Below are 20,443 nucleotides of genomic sequence, written 5' to 3'. Positions count from 1 at the left end.
GCTTGCACAAATACATTCAGGAGGAAATGGAGTTCCTGGACATCTCCTCGCTTGGTGCAACATATTGATATGCTGCCAAGATTGAGCAGAAATTCAAGCAGAAGAAGTGAGACTTTGGATCTGCGAACCCAAAGCAGAGCAAAGGCACCCCCAAGCCACAGAACAAAGGGCAGAGTCAGGCCGCAATCCCCTAGGACAACTCCTTGAAGTAGCAAGCCAAGAATAATGGGAAGGCGAAGAAGGACACTGGCAAGTGGTGTGAGTTCCATAAAACTCTCACTCATAACACGAACGAATATCACGCGCTGGTGGTCGAGCGAAAAGACTCAGAGACGAATGTGTGCTCTGACTCTGAGCCGAAACCCAACAAGGGAACCGACAAGGGAAAGCAGATCATTGATGCCAAACCCACTGCGATAGTAGCCACCACCAAGCTCCAAAAGATGGAACCTGAGGATTTAGAGGGGGGGTGCCTCTTCCACTCGTAGATGCGGGTAAAGGGTTCCCCGGTGCAGTTCATCATTGATAGTAGGAGCCAAAAGAACTTGATCTCAGCTGAGGTCGTTAAGAGATTGAAGCTGCCAACAATGTCGCACCCACAGCCATACACCATTGGGTGGCTCCACTAAGGGTGAGATCTCTGTGTCAGCCAACAGTGCCGCTTGCCTTATAGCATCAAGCCCTTTGTAGATGAGGTATTGTGTGACATTGCCCCTCTGGAAGTTTGTGATGTTTTATTAGGTCATCCATACGTATGGAAGCGTCATGCTATATATGAATCTAGATCTCATTTTGTTATTATTACTTTGGGTCAGAAATTGTACAGGATACCAGAGGTAGCGTCGCTTATTGCCCTTTCTTTGATCTCTGCTAAACATTGTAGTAAGATCACATTTCCCAGACCGGGAAATTTGTCTTCTTTGTGATTCGTCCTCAGATTAAGAGGAATATTGTGGCCACATCCACAGCCTCCAAACAGGGCTCCTCCGCACGACAGCAGTAGATGGACAAAGTCATGGAGGAGTACAAGGACATTTTCACCTCACCCACAGGGGTACCCCTACACTATCACTTCAAGCACTATATCGATCTGACCTCGGGCACGCCGCTACCCAATGGACCAATCTACCGATGCTTTGTTCTGGAGAACGATGAAATCAAGAGGCAGATTCAGGAACTGTTGCTGAAAGGGCACATCATGCCAAGCTCATCACCCTGTGGGAACCCGATTGTGTTGGTATAGAAGAAGGATGGAACATGGAGGCTCTGTATTGACCTATGTCACACGGTTCGGGTTCGAATTCGAGTTCGACAATGATTAAGTTCGATTCGACTTCGAATTTTCCGATGAGGTTCGTATGAGGTTCGACATTAAGTTTAACTATACATATTTTTAAACATATATATATATATATATATATATGACATAAAATAATAAAAGACCAAAATCAATCAATAAAGCTATATGAGTAGTAGTGAGCACCCACGAGCCACAAATCATGACCACTTTTTGTTGGGCGCGGGATCCCCCAAGGAAAGTTTTGGGGCTTAGAGCTCAGATTTTGGTCATAAATTGTATCTTTGATGTAAAGACTCCGCATTTTGTGGGCACAGAGCGCGTAGCTTGTAAATGAGTCATAGGGTTGTTCGCCCTTAATTTTGTAATGTAATGTCGGCTATAGAGATCTACTCATGGTCCACGGACCATGGGATTGTATAAATAGAGCGAAGCTCTAAGTTGTAGAAAAAGGAATTTTAAGGATCATGGAATAGAAGCATAGTGGAAGATCTAAGGGTAAAGTCGAGTCTTTGGGTTGTAGAGTAGGAGAAGGCTCTACAGTTGAGTGCGCAGAGGCCTAGTAGTCCGCAGCTGAGTGCGTAGAGCCCTGTAGCTGAGTGCGCAGGGCAGGTTGAGTCTGTAATCGTTGAAGCATTAATAAAGAGAAGTTTTATATCATTATTGTGTATTTATCTCCTGTTTTCTGCATTGAATGTATTGGGTATAAATTACATTTCTGCTGTTTATGTGGTGCGCGAACATGTATGAATATGTTGAATAAGTGAATGCAAGATCAAATATCTGTTTATGCGAAGTTAACTAACCTTAGTAAGAAGATAAGTAAGATCCGCGGTATAATTTAGGGAAATAGCACAGATCATTGCCATAGCAGCGCAAAATCACCTCAGCCCTTGGTTAGGGTTGCGCGAAGGCAATTATAATAGATCATGGTGGTCTCGTAGGTCGTCACAACGCGCGAAGTGACCTGCGCGAATGTAGGCACTGTTGGACTAAATCGACCCCTCAGACATCTCAAGGGTGCGGAAACTTTGGTTCCAGCATCCCCCCCCCATACTGCTTCGGGTGAGACTTCAGTTCGCGCTCTGTGGGCTGATGCCGAAAGGGCCAATAGTGTAGGGATTTGTTTGGCTAAATAACTCCGAACCTGGGTCAGGTCCTATCAAGCCAACAAATGGTTCCGTTGCCGGGACCCGAATCTGCATAGAGATGTTTGATATCATATCATTGGAATCCAACTAAGAAGGAAATTGAAGGCTGGTTGAACAGAAGAATTCACAAGTTCGCGGCGCAGGAAATAAGGAACCTGCGACTATCAAAAGAAGAGTGGTTAGATTGCTACCTATACACAGAGACACACGAAATTTTCTTCATGTCTTTCCCTACTGAGTTGTATGAGTGGATCGCGAAGCTAGCAGATAGCCAAGGAAGGTGGAAACTCGACAATCCTATTGTGTGGACCCCAGAATTAGTACGAAGGTTGGAAGCATCGGAGGATAAGATCGAGTGCGCCATTGATCATTGGCTCGATCAGATTACAGGAGGATTCATTATTGAGTTCGCGGTCAACACCTTAGTTAGCTACAACGAGGCAGCGCGACGCTTTTTTAAAGGACCACGAGGTAAGTACGTAAAGTCTCTGAATACTTGGATTAAAATGTTATTGTGTGAAAAGAGGGTTATGCAATTACCTTGATGTTCGGGGCTACGCGAAGTGGAAAAACCTACAGGAACGAAGGAAGTAAGGGACCAAAAAATAGCCCCTTGATTTCACCTCCGCGAGGGGACGAGGAAGAACTTGCGAAGGTCTCGCCGCGAAGTGCAATCCATTTAATAAGGTAAAGAATTCCGCGAATACCACCCCCACCCACACCTCCACTAGCTTCACTGCCTTCACCTCCATCTTCACCCGTACCACCTCCGCCACCATCGCGATTCAATATGGCAAGCACGATAAAGTTGCCTGTGTTCAAGGGATTGGGAAATGAGGATCCAGACCAATTTTGGTTCGTTGTAAGAGCTGTATGGGAAGCACAAGGAGTTATAGATGACAATATAAAGAAGGCGACACTGGTTAGCGCTCTGCAGGACCGCGCGCTGACTTGGTATATTAAGCACTCCAATGATAATCCAAATGCAGGAATCACGAATATCCGAGCTGTGTTGAACAGAGAATTTAGCAGGCTGAAGTCTGAAGCATAGTCGATCATTGGATTCAAAGAGATCACGATGCTACTAGGCGAGACTCCTTGGGAGTTGGATCAGAGGCTGAAGTGTACGATTCGCGAAGCTAATATGAATCTGACGGATGGACAACATCGCGAATGGTTTGTAGTGTCGCTAACACCACATCTGAGGAGTGCGCTATCACAACAGAAGCTAATGACTTAGGTAGAGGCCTTAGAGATCGCGATGAGGCTGCATGAGACCCCGATGCAGGATCCTAACTTGGGAGTTCAGCAGATCCACGCGCAATTGAAGAATTTATGCCTGGAGATGCAGAGTCTGAAACAGGATAGCTCGACCAGAAGTGCGCGAAGAGGTGTGGTGCGTAAAATGTAAAGATCAAGGTCATGACAAGGACCACTGCTTGGTTTTCGCGAATTATCTCGCAAGAGGAGGACCGATGCCATTAAGGCCAAAAGCGCAAGCAGGACGTAGTGCAACGCCTGTTTTGTGGTGCGCGATTTGTCAAATAGGTGAAAAACATATTACAGACAATTGCCACTTGTTACAGAAGTATACACAAAATTCGCAACAATTGTTCTGTAACTTTTGTAGGTCGGTGGGACACGATGAGCGCACTTGTAGAAGCTATGAGTTGATGATGGATAGAACTCCCACCTACAGAGTTCAGGCCGAATTGCGGCCCCTAGACCAGAATGCAGGAGTGGCGCGAACAGGATTTCAGGGGCGCGGACGAGGCCGAGGCGGAGGACCTGGAAGAGGTCACGGATAGTTGATATGCTACAATTGCAGAGGGCCAGGACATTATGCTCGCGATTGTACAAACCCAATGCGTCCGTCATGTTTGTATTGCAACTTGTTTGATCATGAGATCGAAGATTGTCCTACGCTGATAGCTAGGATACACGACAAAGGAGTGCTACCTTCTCCCTCGACTCAGAACTTGCAGATGATGTGGTCTGAGCCGCGCGAGGAAGATCCAAATGTGAACATTGTGCTCCGAAGTGGAATCGCAATGGGAGATGACAAAGGCAAATAGCCAGAAGATAGTACTTGGGTTCGCAAAGCTCCGGCGAAAGAAGCGAAGTTTGATGTGGAGTATGCTCGAGAAACCTTCATGGAAGCTGAGAAGAGCTTCGCGGAGGCCTCCACTTCAGGGAGCAAAGATAGACCGGAGTCGACGATGGACCCATCCATGCTTACAATTTTTTTGGAAACATGTATGAAGCTACTGCGTGAGAGTAAAGCTGTAAAAGGATTGCAAGAACTCATTAACAGATGCGCTGGGACCGCGCTAAGAGAACCGTCCATGGTCAGAAAGATTGGAAAGCATAAGACGAGGACGGGAAGAGAAATGAGGTTAACCGTGCAAATTGGAGAATATGAAATGGACCAAGTAATTCTGAATTTAGGATCGGATGTGAATGTTCTGCCGAAGCAGACATGGGAACGAATGGGGATACCTATGCTACAATGGTCTCCTATTCAACTGCGAATGGCAAACCAACAAAAGATAATACCCATGGGGCGATTGCAGGGAATCACTGTGGATATTGAGGGAGCGAGCGTGCTAGCAGACTTTGAAGTGATAGAGATTGTTGATGAAAACAATCCCTATCCCGCGCTCTTAGGAATTGATTGGGCCACTAACATGAACGGGGTGATTAATATGAAGAAGCGCAAGATGATTTTTGAGAAGAAGTCACTACGTGTAGTTATACCCCTGGACCCTGCTGAAGGATCGTGCTATACAAAGCCGGTGCGCGACTATGAAAGTGATGATGATTTGGACTGCATCTATAAGATAAAACGTGAAACCTGGACTGGGTGAATCCCACTGCGGATGGACGGCTTGCATGGGAGCGCGAAAGCTCCTGTACTTCGGATTTAGATGAGGAGACGGAGCAATGGCAGAATCGGTTACATGAGGTAACTACATTGAATTGTAATATGATGACAAGGTCGCTGCGCTGCGTATCGATAGAAGTAAGAGACCTACCTACTTATGATGGCCTAAGTGAGGTAGACACCTTCTTGAATAAATTTGAAAGGGAGGTGCCAGAAAAGCAACGCTTCCAGGCCTTGGATTGGGTACTGCGTGCTACGCCCGCGAGGTGGTGGGGTATGCACAAAGGGAGCTTTGATGACTAGTGTGAATGTAGAAGGATGATGCGCACACGATTTGGGAAGCCTAGGGTGCGATTGATAGACAAATACAATGGACGAAATGATCTGTGCGCGAGTCTGGCCAGGTGGATGCAGGCATATGGAAAACAACCTGCGTGGATGCACATGAACTTCGCGTTGAAAGGTATGGTCAATAAGTATGTGTTGGGGGGACAAATGTGCAAATGGCTCTTAATGTTAGAAAGACATTATGTAGGAAGGACAATCGCGCAGAAGGTTATCCACGCGAAAGCGTTTAAAATGGTGTGCAATGCGCTGACGAAGGTATGTAATGCGCAACGAAGTGATTGGGACCTGCGCGTACCCACAATATTATGGGCTTATAGGACGACATGCAAGAAATTGACGGGACAAACACCTTTCCAACTTGTCTATGGAGTGGAAGTTGTAATGCATATGGAATACATCGTGCCTAGTTTGCGCATAGCAGTGCTCACAGGTATGACGGATTGCAGAGCCCTGGAAGAGAGGCTCGCGCAGTTGGAGGAGCTCGAAGAAGAACGGTTTTTGGCTGGATTCCACCAGCAGGTGCAAAAGCAGCGCGAAAAGGCTTGGCACAATCGACATATTAAGTTGCGCACCCTCAAGGTGAATGACTTGGTGTTGTTGTATCATAGCAAGTTCGATAAATTCCCAGGGAAGCTTAGAATGCATTGGCTAGGACCATATGTTATTAAGGAAATCACAGATGGTGGCGTGGTGCAGTTGGTAAAGTTAAATGGAGAACTCTTCCTAGGAAAAGTCAATGGCAGTCGTTTGAAGCTATACACAGGTGGCCCGACCATCTGACTAGCCACAGGAAGCACAATCTTAGCACTCTAGGCAACTGAAAGGAGGCACGGGACTATAAACTACTCTACCCGGGAGCTGCGCGATGTCAGGATTGTGTGCAGTAGCGAAGTGTCACAGGGTCTGCGACAGCGCGAGGGTAGCTGCGCTGCCGTGCGAGTTGGCTGGAAAGTGACCATTACAGTCACTATTCATGATGTGATGCTTGGTTTGAGACCAAATGGAGCGGGCGACAGGCATTTAAGGCGAACTTTATGGGCTAGATTTGGGAAAATCTGCCGCCAAGGGAGCATTAATGGACCGAAAATGGGGGGAACAGTCGAATTCGAATTCAAAAGGCACTATAAATTGCAAAGGGCTGCCCAGCAAACAACACTTGGCCATTTGAGAATTGAGCTATTGCGCGCCTAGAGATTCATGAACCCAGATTTGTTTGATCTTTTGAAGTTGAAGTTGTTGTTTGAGCACTTGTGGAATAACAGTGTGGCAGCGCCTGAGGAAGCCATGAATACTGGGGCAATGACCGCTGAGGAGGCCATGCAAGCCATAATGGTAGGAGAAGCTCCAGAAAGTGTCGGGATAGTGGCAGAAATCTCTAAATCGCTCCGCATGTCGAGACCCAAGAAAGACAAGCAGCATATGGTACCAGTGTGTGTGTCCCCTAGAAACCCGCTAAGAACGAGGCTTACTATGGAAGAAAAGGGGAAGGCTATCAACTTGGAAGCTGATGAGGAGGAGGAAGACTTTGAAGAAATCCTGGTAGAGGAGGAAGAGGACGTAGAGATGGAGGTGGAAACCCAGGGTGCGGACCCTCTAACCAGGCTGCCCGCGTATGTTCCTCCGCGGAAGGGGAAAGCAAGGGTGCCCAAGGACCTAGATGAGAGCAAGAGCTCTCTGCAGACCCCACTGCTCCCTGACGACATCATTTTTGACGGAGCGCACTTGGGGTGAGTGTCGATATTAAAATTTGAAGACTGGGATCTCGCGGACCACAAGAAATTCCCACATTTGGCAACCGCGCAGCTCATGCGCTAGAAGAAAAACACACCGCCGGGAGTTATAGAGTTGGAGCCGCGCCAGTGGTTGCGAGGTGTAGAGAAAGCAGGATTGTTAAACCTGCTCTGGGTGCCGCATTACCATCGCGCCCTAGTGACTATTTTTGTCATCAGGTAGCTGCTCTGCCTGGTGCATGATGGGTGCTTGTGGCTGGAGGAGCCCATCCCCATCACGGATCATCTGATTCACAGAATTACCTAGCTCCCTTGCAAAGGGGAGGATCCAATGAATATCTCAAAGGGTAAAAGTGATGATTTGGTCATCACAGAGGCCATGAAGAAGAAATTCAAGTTGGAGAAGAAGAAAAGAGGGTACGCGATCTCTAGCATCAACAACGCTGTGGTCAAAGTTGTGACGCAGATACTGGCTGGGAAGGTTATGTGGAAGTGCCATGAGGATAAGGTGCCTGCGCTGGTGGTTGCACTTGCTACACAATGCGCAGAAGGGGTCCAGTTTAATTGGGCGGATTACTTGTGCAGAGAGTTCTTGGAAAACTATCGTGAGGCACAGGAGCAGGGGAAGACTTTCCACTATGCATGGCTTGTGCTATCCATAGTGCTGGTGGCTTGGGAATTGCTCGAGGACAGCCAGTTCCCAGCGATTGCGCAGGATCTTCCGGAGGTAGCGAAGTACACTTCACTGTGGGCAACCAGAGATGCGCAGAGGATCAGAGACAATAAGATATTCTGGGTGTTCATGGAGATGAACATCAGAATGGGGATTAACCACAAGCCGCGGTTATCGCCCACGGTTTATAACAGTTTGTAGAGCTTCGCGGAGTTCAAGGCGGACTTTCACCACGTGTACATCAGGGCGAGGAAGGACCCCACGAAGGCATGGAAGGAGCTACCTTATCTGGCGATGGATGATGTCATATTCGCTGTCCTTGAGTCGTGGTGTGCTCTAGCCAGCGCCGCAGTGGAAGTGGAGAAGTCCGCTGCACAAAGGAAAAAGGAGGCAAAACTGTGGATGGCGCAGTTGGCACTTGGTAGAGAAGAGAAGGAACGAAGTAGCAGCAGCCAAGGCGTAGGAGGCGCGCGACGCTGCGAAGGCGGCAAAATAGCAGCGGAAGGCAGCAGAGGAGCGCGAAGGCCAGAAGTCGCCTTCACCCGAATAGGAAACAGATCCAGAGGAAGGTGGCACGGACCCGTAGACGGCATCCACACAGTTGAAACGACAACGCCCAAGAGAGCAAGTGGGGCCGCGGAAGAAGTCGAAGGCCTCAAAGACTTCTTTCGACCCGATCACCCTCACTGAGGGGGATCTACATGACATTGGGGAGACGGTGCAGGACGTCACCGCGGAGGCCCTTAAGCAGTTTGCGGAGGAACACCAGACGATGTTGGAGGCCCTCCGAGTGCAAATACAGGAGTTGCAGGTGCGCACTCCACAGGCTGGTATTGTGTCAACCAGCCTCGCACTAGGCATGACAACGACTGAGGAAATGCTGCGCGCTCGCATGACCAACACCATAGTGTTGCCAGAGGGAGCACTCGTGACAGAAAATGAGGTTGATAGGCCTATGGTCAGCGGATTAAAGGGGATCGGGATAAACATGGCTGTGCTCCCTTAGGAGACACTCTATGTTTTGTAGGACAGAGTTACTGCAGAACTGCGAGCTAGGGAGGGTCACGCGCTTTAGGTCATGAGCGAGCAACGCATCAACATAGAACAGTTGAGCCTGCAACGCGATGAGGTAGTGGCACAAAACTGACAGATTGTATAGGTGGTCGACGAAGCTTGCCAGATGGCCTCGGAGCTAGCCATCCAAGCAGAGGAACCAACAGAGGCGTGCATCCGGAAACTAGCAGCAGGGGTGCGTGAGGCTAAGAAAGAGATGGCTTTAGATAGCCGAGCTACATTGAAGGTGCAGCCTTCAACGCCGCCGGAGGTTAGGGAACAGCGCACTAGCGTGATTACAGTGGCTATAGCAGAAGTCAACAACGCGGTGAAAGATTGCACCAGGCTATTTGAAGAGTCGTTCGAGGTTCTCACCACTCTTTGCAGGAGGACCTGAACATACAACGCTTAGAAACAGAGGCGTGTGAGCTATAACAGAAATATGATGAGATAAAAGGGACCGCGCAAATGGTTTCCCTTACACAAAGGCTCGCGCGGATGCAGCAGGCAAAAGCGCTCAAGGAGCAGGTGGATGCTGCTCGACACAAGGAAGTTGTTTTGAAGGCGTGCGTACAACCATGGATTGATGAGGCATTCATCATTACAGCCTCTATTGAAGCAAAGCTCGCGCAGATGCAAGGAACACAGGAACAGGTTCAGGGAAGCAGTTCAGCTACAACAGTTTCTGAACAACGCGTCCAGGAAGTGCAGCAGGCAGTTGCTTAGTGCGCTGTCGATCTTGCAGTAGTCCAGGAAGAGTTGGGAGGTCTTCATGCAAAGATCTCTGCACCGACAGAGTGACTCGAGGGCGAGTCACGATGTTTGTGTTGGGGGCCTATTGGGCGCGGGATCCCCCAAGGAAAGTTTTGGGGCTTAAAGCCTAGATTTTGGTCATAAATTGTATCTTTGATGTAAAGACTCCGCATTTTGTGGGCGCGGAGCGCGTAGCTTGTAAATGAGTCATAGGGTTGTTCGCCCTTAATTTTGTAATGTAATGTCGGCTATAGAGATCTACCCATGGTCTACGGAAAATGGGATTGTATAAATAGAGCGAGGCTCTAAGTTGTAGAAAAAGGAATTTTAAGGATCATGGAATAGAAGCATAGCGGAAGATCTAAGGGTAAAGTCGAGTCTTTGGGTCGTAGAGTAGGAGAAGGCTCTGCAACTAAGTGCGCAGAGGCCTAGTAGTCCATAGCTGAGTGCGCAGACCCCTGCAACTGAGTGCGCAGGGTAGGTTGAGTTTGTAACCGTTGAAGCATTAATAAAGAGAAGTTTTATATCATTCCTGTGTATTTATCTCCTGTTTTCTACATTGAATGTATTGGGTATAAATTACATTTCTACTGTTTATGTGGTGCGTGAACATGTATGAATATGTTGAATAAGTGAATGCAAGATCAAATTTCTGTTTATGCGAAGTTAACTAACCTTAGTAAGAAGATAAGTAAGATCTGCAGTATAATTTAGGGAAATAGCAAAGGTCATTGCCATAGTAGCACGAAATCACCTCAGCCCTTGGTTAGGGCTGTGCGAAGGCAAAGGTCTCGCAGGTTATCACAACGCGCGAAGTGACCGGCGTGAAGGTAGGCACTGTTGGACTAAATCGATCCCTTAGACATCTCAAGGGTGTGGAAACTTGGTTCCAACATCCCCCCATACTGCTTCGGGTGAGACTTCAGTCCGTGCTCCACGAGCTGATGCTGAAAGGGCTAGTAATGTAGGGATTTGTTTGGCTAAATAACTCCGAACCTGGGTCAGGCCCCATCAAGACAACACTTTTCACTTCACGCTCTAGGCGATGGGGACAAGCAACATCTAGAAATTGAATTCAAGAAATTGCAGAAAATACAACGCACAATGGCAACACTGAGCACAATAGAGCGAGTACACTCAAACTGAAGTTGGCTTGTGAAAATATGTCGACAACCATGGTAAATAAAGCCAAACTAGTGGCCACCATGGGAAACTAAGTGGCGGTAAGTGAAACAAGAGAAAACCATGTGCTGCCCATGGATTTTCTCATAAACCTTAAAACAACTGACAAAAGCAACTCGAACTCAACCTCGAACGACAAAAAAAAATTAAAAGTTTTTAAAATTCGGCTTCAGGTTCATCTTTAGGTTCGCCTTCAGGTTCAAATTCTTTGAGGTTCGAATTTGAGGTTCGACTATCAGGTTCGCCGAACTTGAATGATTTTGAATTTTTTTTTTTTGGGTTCGCCAAATTTTGAACCTCAAGGTTCAAATTCGTCGAACCCTATGACATAGGTATTGACTATCAGGTGTTGAATAAGATCACTCTCTGGAATAGGGATCCAATCCCATAGATTGATGACCTTTTGGACCCAACTCAAGGGGGCCAAATATTTCAGCAAGATTGACTTGAAGTCTGGTTATCACGAGGCACCAATCGACCCTCCGATGTGTGGAAGGCTGCCTTCAAATCTAAGGAGGTCCTTTTCGAATTAATGCGGTTGATGGACGACATCTTGCGACCCTTCACCAACTCGTTCGTGGTAGTGTACCTGGACGACATCTTGATCTTCAACTAGAGTTGGGAAGAGCACATACACCATATTCAACAGGTCCTCCAGAGTCCAAACCTTGCGGCAACACAAATTGTGTCAATTTGGAGAAATGCACTTTTGGTATGACCCAAGTCTAGGGTCCATCATTAATGAGCGGGGTGTGCATGTGGACCCAACCAAGATACAAGTTATTTGGGATTGGCCAACCGCAACCACTCTAATAGAACTCCGCAGCTTTCTGGGTCCTGCCAATTTCTATGTAGGTTCTTGTTGGGATTCTCTCATATCACTTGGCCTTTGTGTCAAGTCACAAAGGGCGGAGAAAAAACAAAGTTATTTTGGTCCGAATCCCAACAGAAAGCATTTGCCTAGTTGAAGCATTGCCTCTGCTCTGCACCAATGCTCGCATTACTAGACCTGCAACAACCATTCGAAATTGAGACAAATGCCTCCGACTATGCTATTGGTGCAGTTCTTATCCAACAGTGGCATCCGGTGGCATATCACAATGAGACGCTTTCAGATACAGTCCGAAAGTATCCCACCTATGACAAGGAGATGTATTCCATTGTACATGCCTGCCGACAATGGAAGCATTACATTCTGGGGAAGGAAACAGTCATCCACACAGACCACCAACCATTGCAGTTTATACAAACACAAGGGAAGTTGCAGAACAATCGCTATCAGAAATGGTCCACATATCTGTAACTATTCCATTTGAACATTAAATACAAGAAGGGTAACACCGATAATGTTGCAAACCACCTCAACCGACTGCCGGTTATGGCGCTGACCACTGTGCTTGACCCTTGTGGACACGAGACTTCGGGATGGCCACATCGTTACAAGAGTGATCCTGAATTCGGCACCACATACCATATGCTCTTGGAAGGTAAGAAGTTCTAGACTTTCACCTCCAGGACACACTATTATGCCACTTGGGACACCTTTGTGTTCCTTCAAGCAAGTGTTCCAAGATGATTTGGGAGGCACACTATAGTCGAGTCGCTAGACATTTTGGGGTAGAGAAAATAATGGCAGTGCTGCAGAAGTATTTTAATTGCCCAAACCTTCGATAGGATGTTGGGAAATACATCAAATCCTGCATTGCCTACCCCATTGCCAAACCTACAATCAAGAAGCAAAGTTTGTATACTCCTCTGCCTATTCCTACCTGGCCCTGGGAATCCATCTCCATGGATTACATGTCAGTCCTTCCTTCTACCAAGCATGGCAATGACTGTGTTTTCATGGTCGTCGACAAATTCTCTAAGATGGCCATTTTGGCGGCCTGCAAGAAGAGTATCATAGCAGAAGCCACTACCAAACTCTTCTTTGAATGAGTATGGGTACACTTTGGGATCCCATAGTCCATTATCTCAGATCGGGACAGTCGGTTCCTAAGTGCATTTTGGTCAAGCCTCTGGTCATTGTTGGATACCAAGCTCACTAAGTCCATGACCTTTCACCCCCAAACTGATGGCCAAACAGAGGTCGTCAACAGGATGATCGTGCACATCCTGCGCATGTACAACTCGAAGCACCCATGCACATGGGATGAGAGCCTCCCCTATGTCCAACACAACTACAACAAGACTCTCCACAACTCAACTAGCCATAGCCCTTTTCAGGTTGGACTTGGATTCCAACCACTATGCCCTTGATGTTGCCATACCATTTGCAGCTCCTCGGAAGATTCAACTCATGTCCAGTCCGAAGCTAACATGGCTAACAACTTCATTGACCACAGTTAGCACATTCGCCAAGAGGTCCATGACGTATTGAATAGAGAAAATGCTAAGTACAAGCTGCGTCATCATCAACATCGGGTGCCACACAAGTTTCAGGTGGGAAACAAAGTTTGGTTACATTTGCAGAAGGAGCGCCTCGCTAGGCCCCACCGCAAGCTTCGCTCGCTTCGATATGGGCCTTACACCATCACTAAGGTTGTAGGGGACAATGCCTTCGAGATCAACATTCCACCACTCCTTGGACTACACCTAGTATTCTATGTGGACCGATTGCGGCCATATTTTCCCCCATTGTTGGACACATCCGATATTGCTGAGTAGTTGACACCAATAGAGCTCAACCCAAGTTGTATTGAACATGCCACAACTGATAGGATCATGGACACACAAATTAAGAACACTCGCCAACAGAGGATCCAACTATATTGAGTTGTCAAAGCAGGCCAACTCCTTCACCAGGGCAAGTGGCTCACTAGGGACTAGGTTCAACAAAAATTTCCTCACCTCATGGAGGCTCTGCACGCAATGGGGACCATTGCTTCCTAAGGGGGGAGGATTGATCCAGGTGGATATTGGTGGCCACCCGCCTATTCCACCTAGACCTCTAGTCGGTTTCATTAGTTTCCTTGATTATAACAACATTTACTATTTTTAGCAATTTTTTGGGTATTGAACTTCCGGAGTTATTTGACCCCCTAAACAATGTTTTTTTGACGTTCGCAGCAGGCCCATAGCTGTAGGCAAGGGCTTGCTGCCAATCCTGTAGTACTTGGAGAGATATTCCTAGCGAGGTATCATACGCGCCAAACGAAGATCATATGACCAAGTTACGACCCCAGGAAGTTGGCTGCCCAACTAACCCCAACGGGGCCCACAAACTCTCGACGTTCTATCTCCTAGGGTTAGGGTTTTGGTTGTTTAGGGTTTCCCTTTGTTGTTCAATAATAAAAAGGCCCTTGAGCCTCATTGGAATATAGTTCAAAGGCATGTCGTCGCCACATCTCTTCTCAGAGATGAGCTACCATCGCTCGAGCTAGTTTATTTCCATTATGTATGTAAACATCTTTCAGTTCTTTGATATTAATGAAATGAAGATTTATTTCTGATGCATCTCCGTGTTTATGTTTATGTCTGTATTCTATTGCGTTCCTGCATAAGTACAAATCATTACAATTCCTATTAAGAAATATACACATGAGGTGAGTGTTTTAATTGCATTTTCCACCCACATTTACTTATGGGTTTTGCAGAAATCCAATAATGCTTGGCAACATTGAGAACAATTGGTTGAGCTAAAACCCTTGGTGGCTGGGTTTCCTTTGGGAAGTTCTTTGTAGACATTTTGAAGTCTATTGCGGAGATCATTGGAGGTCTTTTTTCCTATCTTACTAGTGGATTTAGAAGAAACTCTCCTTATAAGAAAGGAAATTTATGGCCACTTCGGGATAGCCTTATTCTAGATGATAATGATGATGATATTGAACCCTAACTAACACCAATAAAAAAGAAAACAGTGACATTCAGAGAGCCAGAAATCGATACACCCATCTCTCCTCCTCCTTCATCTGGTTCACACAATGGTGATTTTGGGCCCACAAGAGAATATATCAGTCCATTTATTTCTAATAGGTCTGTCAATCAAAATCATGGGTATTATCGGGATGAAGACAATCAAGACCATGTTCAGCCATTGAGACATCATTCATCTGCTCCTGAAACATATTTTGAAAAAGATTATGATACAACTAATGAAGTTGTCTTCGGAGCTGTACAAGAAACCGAAGGCATTTATAAACCAGTGGAAATTAAGCCTGTCGACTATAGCGATCCGATGTATAATCATCACAACATCCGGCCCCGAATGGGGATGGGACAGTACTATGATTACTGATTGCATTGTGGACTCATCATAAACAGGGTCCTTCAGCTCTCAAATTCGTTCCTTCGGACAGTGCAATGTAGCCTTGGCCAGTAACAGGATTTGCTCAAGCCATTCACTTTTGAAATTCCAACCCTTTGAATGGTTGCAGCAGCAGTCACTTTCAGGGTTTGGGTAGTTCGGTGGTCTGATTCTCCCTCCATTTCCAGCTTCAACCAATGTTTGTGATTGCTATATGTATAAAACACATTGGATTTGGGTTTTTGAGTGGGGTGTTTTTGGGGTTGGGTTGATGTAAAGATTCAAAGAATCATGGAGAAAAAGGATGGATACTGTAACAAAGGACATGGATGAGTTAAACAAGCATGGTTTCTAAATCCTTACTTAGCGAGATCCTTTTAATGAATTTTGTACCACAAGAATGGTCTATATTTTCATATTGAGGCATTTAAAAGTTCTCTCTTATATTCTAAATCTAAGACAAATTGTGAAAGGATTGGATTTTATTGATATGGATTCAGTTATTGTTTGAAGTTGCTGCTCTTTATTTAACTGCATATCCTAGAAGAACTAAAGTTTTTTCAAAGTTCAAACTGAATATTTTTCTTGAATCTTCTCAAGAAGAGGATAGCTAATGAAGATTTTGAACACTAGTATGGAAATTGCACACCATCTCCTTGGCTGGAAAATAAATAAGCTCACAAGGCCATGCTTGGCCTAGATTTATTTGTGTCCCCTCACTGTCATATCAAGTTTAATAGCATCTTTCAATTCAATTTGTCTCAAGTGTTAGCTGTCATCTATAGTGTAAGTTTAGATCGGAATCATACTCAATTTGTTCTTGAAAATAGATAAGCCAATAAGGCCCTGCTTGGCCTATGTTTATTTGTGTTCCCTCACTGTCATATCAAGTTTAATAGCATCTTCCAATTCAATTTGTTTCAAGTGTTCAATGAATTAGCTGTGATCTATAGTGTAAGTTGACATCTCAACTATTTTGTGCACAAGTGCTTAGCATAGAAAGTGTATCAGAATAAGGCCATGCTTGGCCTATATTTATTTGTGTCCCTCACTGTCATATCAGGTTTAATAGCATGTTTCAATTCAATTTGTCTCAAGTGTTCAATGAATCAGCTGACTCAATTTGTTCTTGAGATCTCAACTATGTTGTGCACAAGTGCTTAGCATAGAAAGTGTATCACAATAAAAATGAGTGCCTGTGCTATTTGAAAGAGTATTGAGCATCTTTGTGCATTGGTACTTCAACTGACTGGTGATCAGACCCAGATGTTAACGAATTTATACAGCCATTCGGTATGAACAAGACTTGGGGTTTCAGTGTATGTTGTAATTTTGTATCACTGCCAGTGGTAGTTTGGAATTCTCACATTCTATTCACAGAATACTGAATTTAAATATTTTTATGCCTTGCAATACTCACAGATTATTAGAATAATACTGAACTCAAACAACTGTGACCGTTGAGATTCTTGGATTTCATTAATACTGAATCCAAATTGCTATCAGTATTTTGTGGTTCTTGAATTGCATTAATAGTATTGATCTTTTATGCAATATCATAAGCACCGAAGCAAGAGACGGTTCACGATTCTTCTTCTCAGAGTCCATTAATATAATACAAATGGCCCAATTTAAGAAGGAAACTAAAATCAATAAATAATAAACCTTTTAGGGCAATACAGCAGGCACAGTTTTTTCGCTCAAAAACTCTGTTAAAAAAGTGAGATAGTGAGATATGGCCCCTTTCTGTTTTTTTATAAGTATTTCTCTGAACTCTAAGAAACAAATCACAAGCACTTTCCTGGAGCTAAAATGCAATGATTAAAATCACCCAGGACTTTTGTGGACTCCAACCACTTATTTGTGCCTTCAAGGGAATTGAACCTTGGTGGATTGCCAAACATGCCACTGCTGAACCACAACAACCCCATTGGTTATATTCAAAGTTTTACAGAAGCAATTTACTTTTTTCCAAAATATCCTTTCTTATTATGCATAATTCTGGCTAATTCGTGGAAGTTGATGACCATGACCAACAGCATTTGTTGAATGCTTATTGCTTCTGTATCATATATATTCTTCTGATGCTTTGATCTACTATTTCTCTCATCGAGACTGAATTTGTTTGTGGTGAATACCAGGGTGATGAGCTCCAGGTTAAAGTGAACAAGTTGTCTTCCATAAAGACACAGCTTCCTTATGATTATTATTCACTGAATTACTGTAAACCAAAAACAATTGTCAACAGTGCCGAAAATCTTGGAGAAGTTCTTTGTGGAGATCGCATTGAGAATTCTCCTTATGCAGTAACTATTATACTTTCCATTCTTGGCTTGGTTGTTCATTAGATTGGCATTGGAGGACTCAGGTTTTTTTTTCTTTGCAGTAGTTTTTGAAGGTATAGAAGCGTGTATGCAGAAGAAAGTATGGCTTGCTTGAGGGTCTGTATAGCATTGTGTGATGGATTGTTGATATCTTGTCAGAATTGGCATTATGACTACTTGTTAGCAATTCTGCTGATACCACCAGCCTGACCAACTTTGTCTGACCAAGTATTTAACCGGTTTCTTCTGCGGCAGTTCCACATGAGAGAGGAGAAGCTCTGTAATTATGTATGCTGGATAAATCTGGATGCAAAGTCTGCAAATAACTTGGATGCAAAGTCTGCAAATAACTTAAAGGAGAAAATAGATGATGAATATCGTGTTAATATGTAAGCATTTTTCAGTTGTGAATTCCTCTTTGCTTTCTGCCTATATCTTTTCTTCCAGTTGAACTCATCAAGACTTTTTTCTGACAAGTTCATTTATTAACGTTTTAGTTTGAGAAGATATATTCAAGTGTATATCGTAAGTGTTAAATCCTATCATTGTATATCGTAAGTGTTAAATCCTATCATTGCTGCTGTGACATTTTATGATATTTTTATTAATTGTCAAATCCTATTACTTCTATTTATTTACGACATAAGGAAGCTCATTTCTATCTGTCATAAGCTTCTTTTGATCCCCTGCTGATGGGTGTAGTGTCCACCCAAATTGTTGGGATGTTTCTAAACTCCTTCACAGTTTGTATCCAGAAGATTTTTCACAAGAATATATCCCACTTTAATAAGTGGGATACACATCCTGCTATGAAAGTCACTTATCTAACTTTGATTGGAATAGCATTCTGGATAATCTATCTGTGGCTGTAGCCATACAAAGAGCAGATGGAACTTTAGTTACTTCATATGAACATGGCTTCCGTTTTGTGTTTAACGCTAGTTATGCAGGGGTAAGTCAAAATGGGGTGCTGATGCAGTTATACTCTCGAAAAGCTGTATCTTTGGATCCTAAATGTCTATCTAATGTGAAATCTGGTGCAAATATTGCAGAGTACAGAAGAGAGATACTTCATAAACAACCATCTGTCTTTCAAGGTTAAGTTTCACAAAGATTCAGAGGCTGATTCTGCTCGGGTTGTTGGATTTGAAGTCACACCATATAGGTATTTTGGAAACTGGATTCAGATTATTAGAATTTGTTTGATATGTAAGGGTCAATTAGCTGTCTTTTTCAGTTTTGAAGGTAATCTGAAATTGGGTATATAATTATAGCATGAAGTATTTGTATCCATAATCATTCAAATTTAGCTATGCTTTAGTTGTCATTTAGTTGCCATAGTGTGATCAAACAGCTTTAATGCAGAGAACGTATCAATTTTTTTTTGTAAGCTTGGTAGGACTACATCTTCATCATGTCCAACTTCTCGCCCTGATCGGGAGGATAGCACAAGATTTGAACCCAAGACTTCTGGTTCGGTGAGACTTCATTTCCACGGCCATTGCCAATTGAGCTATCCCAAGCGGACGAGAACATATCGAATTTTGAAATGCATTGGTTCTTAACCTTTTTCTTTCCCTTTTTATATTGATACCTTTTTATGAATAAATTACTTTAATTTTTGGAAAACAGCGTCAAGCAGCCTTGGTCTGAGGATAATCCCCGTTTGACAACCCGCAACCCAAACACTACGTTTCACAAACCAGTAGTCCAAACACCAAACACTACGTTTCACAAACCAATAGTCCGCAAAAAGTTGACGAGGGTAAAGATATTATATTTACTTATGATGTGTCATTCAAGGTATTCAATGACTCTTTTGTTCATCAATTTTGTGGTTTCTATTATGTGTTCAACCTTTCTATGGTAGTTGCAATTTGCCAATGTCTGAGCAATTGTCATTGCAATCTTGCAGGAAAGCCCTATCAAATGGGCTTCTCGATGGGATACATATTTTCTCATGACAGATGATCAGATCCACTGGTTCTCTATTATCAACTCATTAATGATTGTCTTCTTCCTTTCTGGGATGGTGGCAATGATTATTATGAAAACCTTGGATCGGGATATCTCAAATTACAATCAATTGGAGAGACAAGAAACTGGATGGATACTTGTCCATGGAGATGTATTCAGGCCCCCAAGTAATGCAGGTTTACTCTTGTGTCTATGCAGGAACTGGGGTACAGTTTTTGGGGATGACACTAGTTACAATGATATTTGCCATGCTTGGGTTTCTTTCACCATCCAATCGTGGTGGACTGATGACAGCTATGGTTCTCTTGTGGGTCTTCATGGGTTTGTTTGCTAGTTACTCTTCTGCTCGTCTGTATATGGATATCCTGCCATCATACTTGACCATTAAAAAATTAGATGGCAATTGATATCGATTGAGAAGCTTCTCCAAATTTCCACTCTGTAATATTTGTATTTTCATTTAGAATTGCATTTTCTCGTGATACATGTTTTAAGCCCTAAATGTTAAGAGAAACCACTTTTTCTGTTTTTCCTCTTAAACTCTTGGCCTAAGTTCAATTTTGTATCTTTTATCTCCTTTTTATCAAACTTCTCCTCAAACAATTGAAGGTATTTAGTTACATCCTTCATTTTGAAGTTTGTTTGTTTGTTTGTTTTTTGGGATATTTCTCTCTTTTTTATAAATGTCTTCTTTCCCACTCCGATTGACCAAATTTGGTCATTGTCACTTTCATTGGTGTTTTTTCTCTTATTCATTTTACAAGCAGAGCAATAGTCTGATATAGAACGATATGTATTTAGTGTTTTGTTACATATAGAGCAGTA

General features: G+C 44.0%; 1 pseudogene; it reads left to right on the top strand.

Moving 5' to 3' along the window:
* Positions 1 to 9,263: 9,263 nt before the first annotated feature.
* On the top strand, positions 9,264 to 20,050 carry LOC149245539 (transmembrane 9 superfamily member 7-like; annotated as a pseudogene).
* Positions 20,051 to 20,443: the final 393 nt, after the last annotated feature.

The sequence above is a fragment of the Pinus tabuliformis genome, chromosome 7 (assembly GCF_031772625.1).
Source record: "Pinus tabuliformis cultivar Carrire ecotype Pingquan chromosome 7, CPIR1, whole genome shotgun sequence".
Classification (NCBI taxonomy): Eukaryota; Viridiplantae; Streptophyta; class Pinopsida; order Pinales; family Pinaceae; genus Pinus; species Pinus tabuliformis.
The sequence above is the reverse complement of the archived record's forward strand: the minus strand, read 5'-3'. Positions and strand labels throughout refer to the sequence as shown.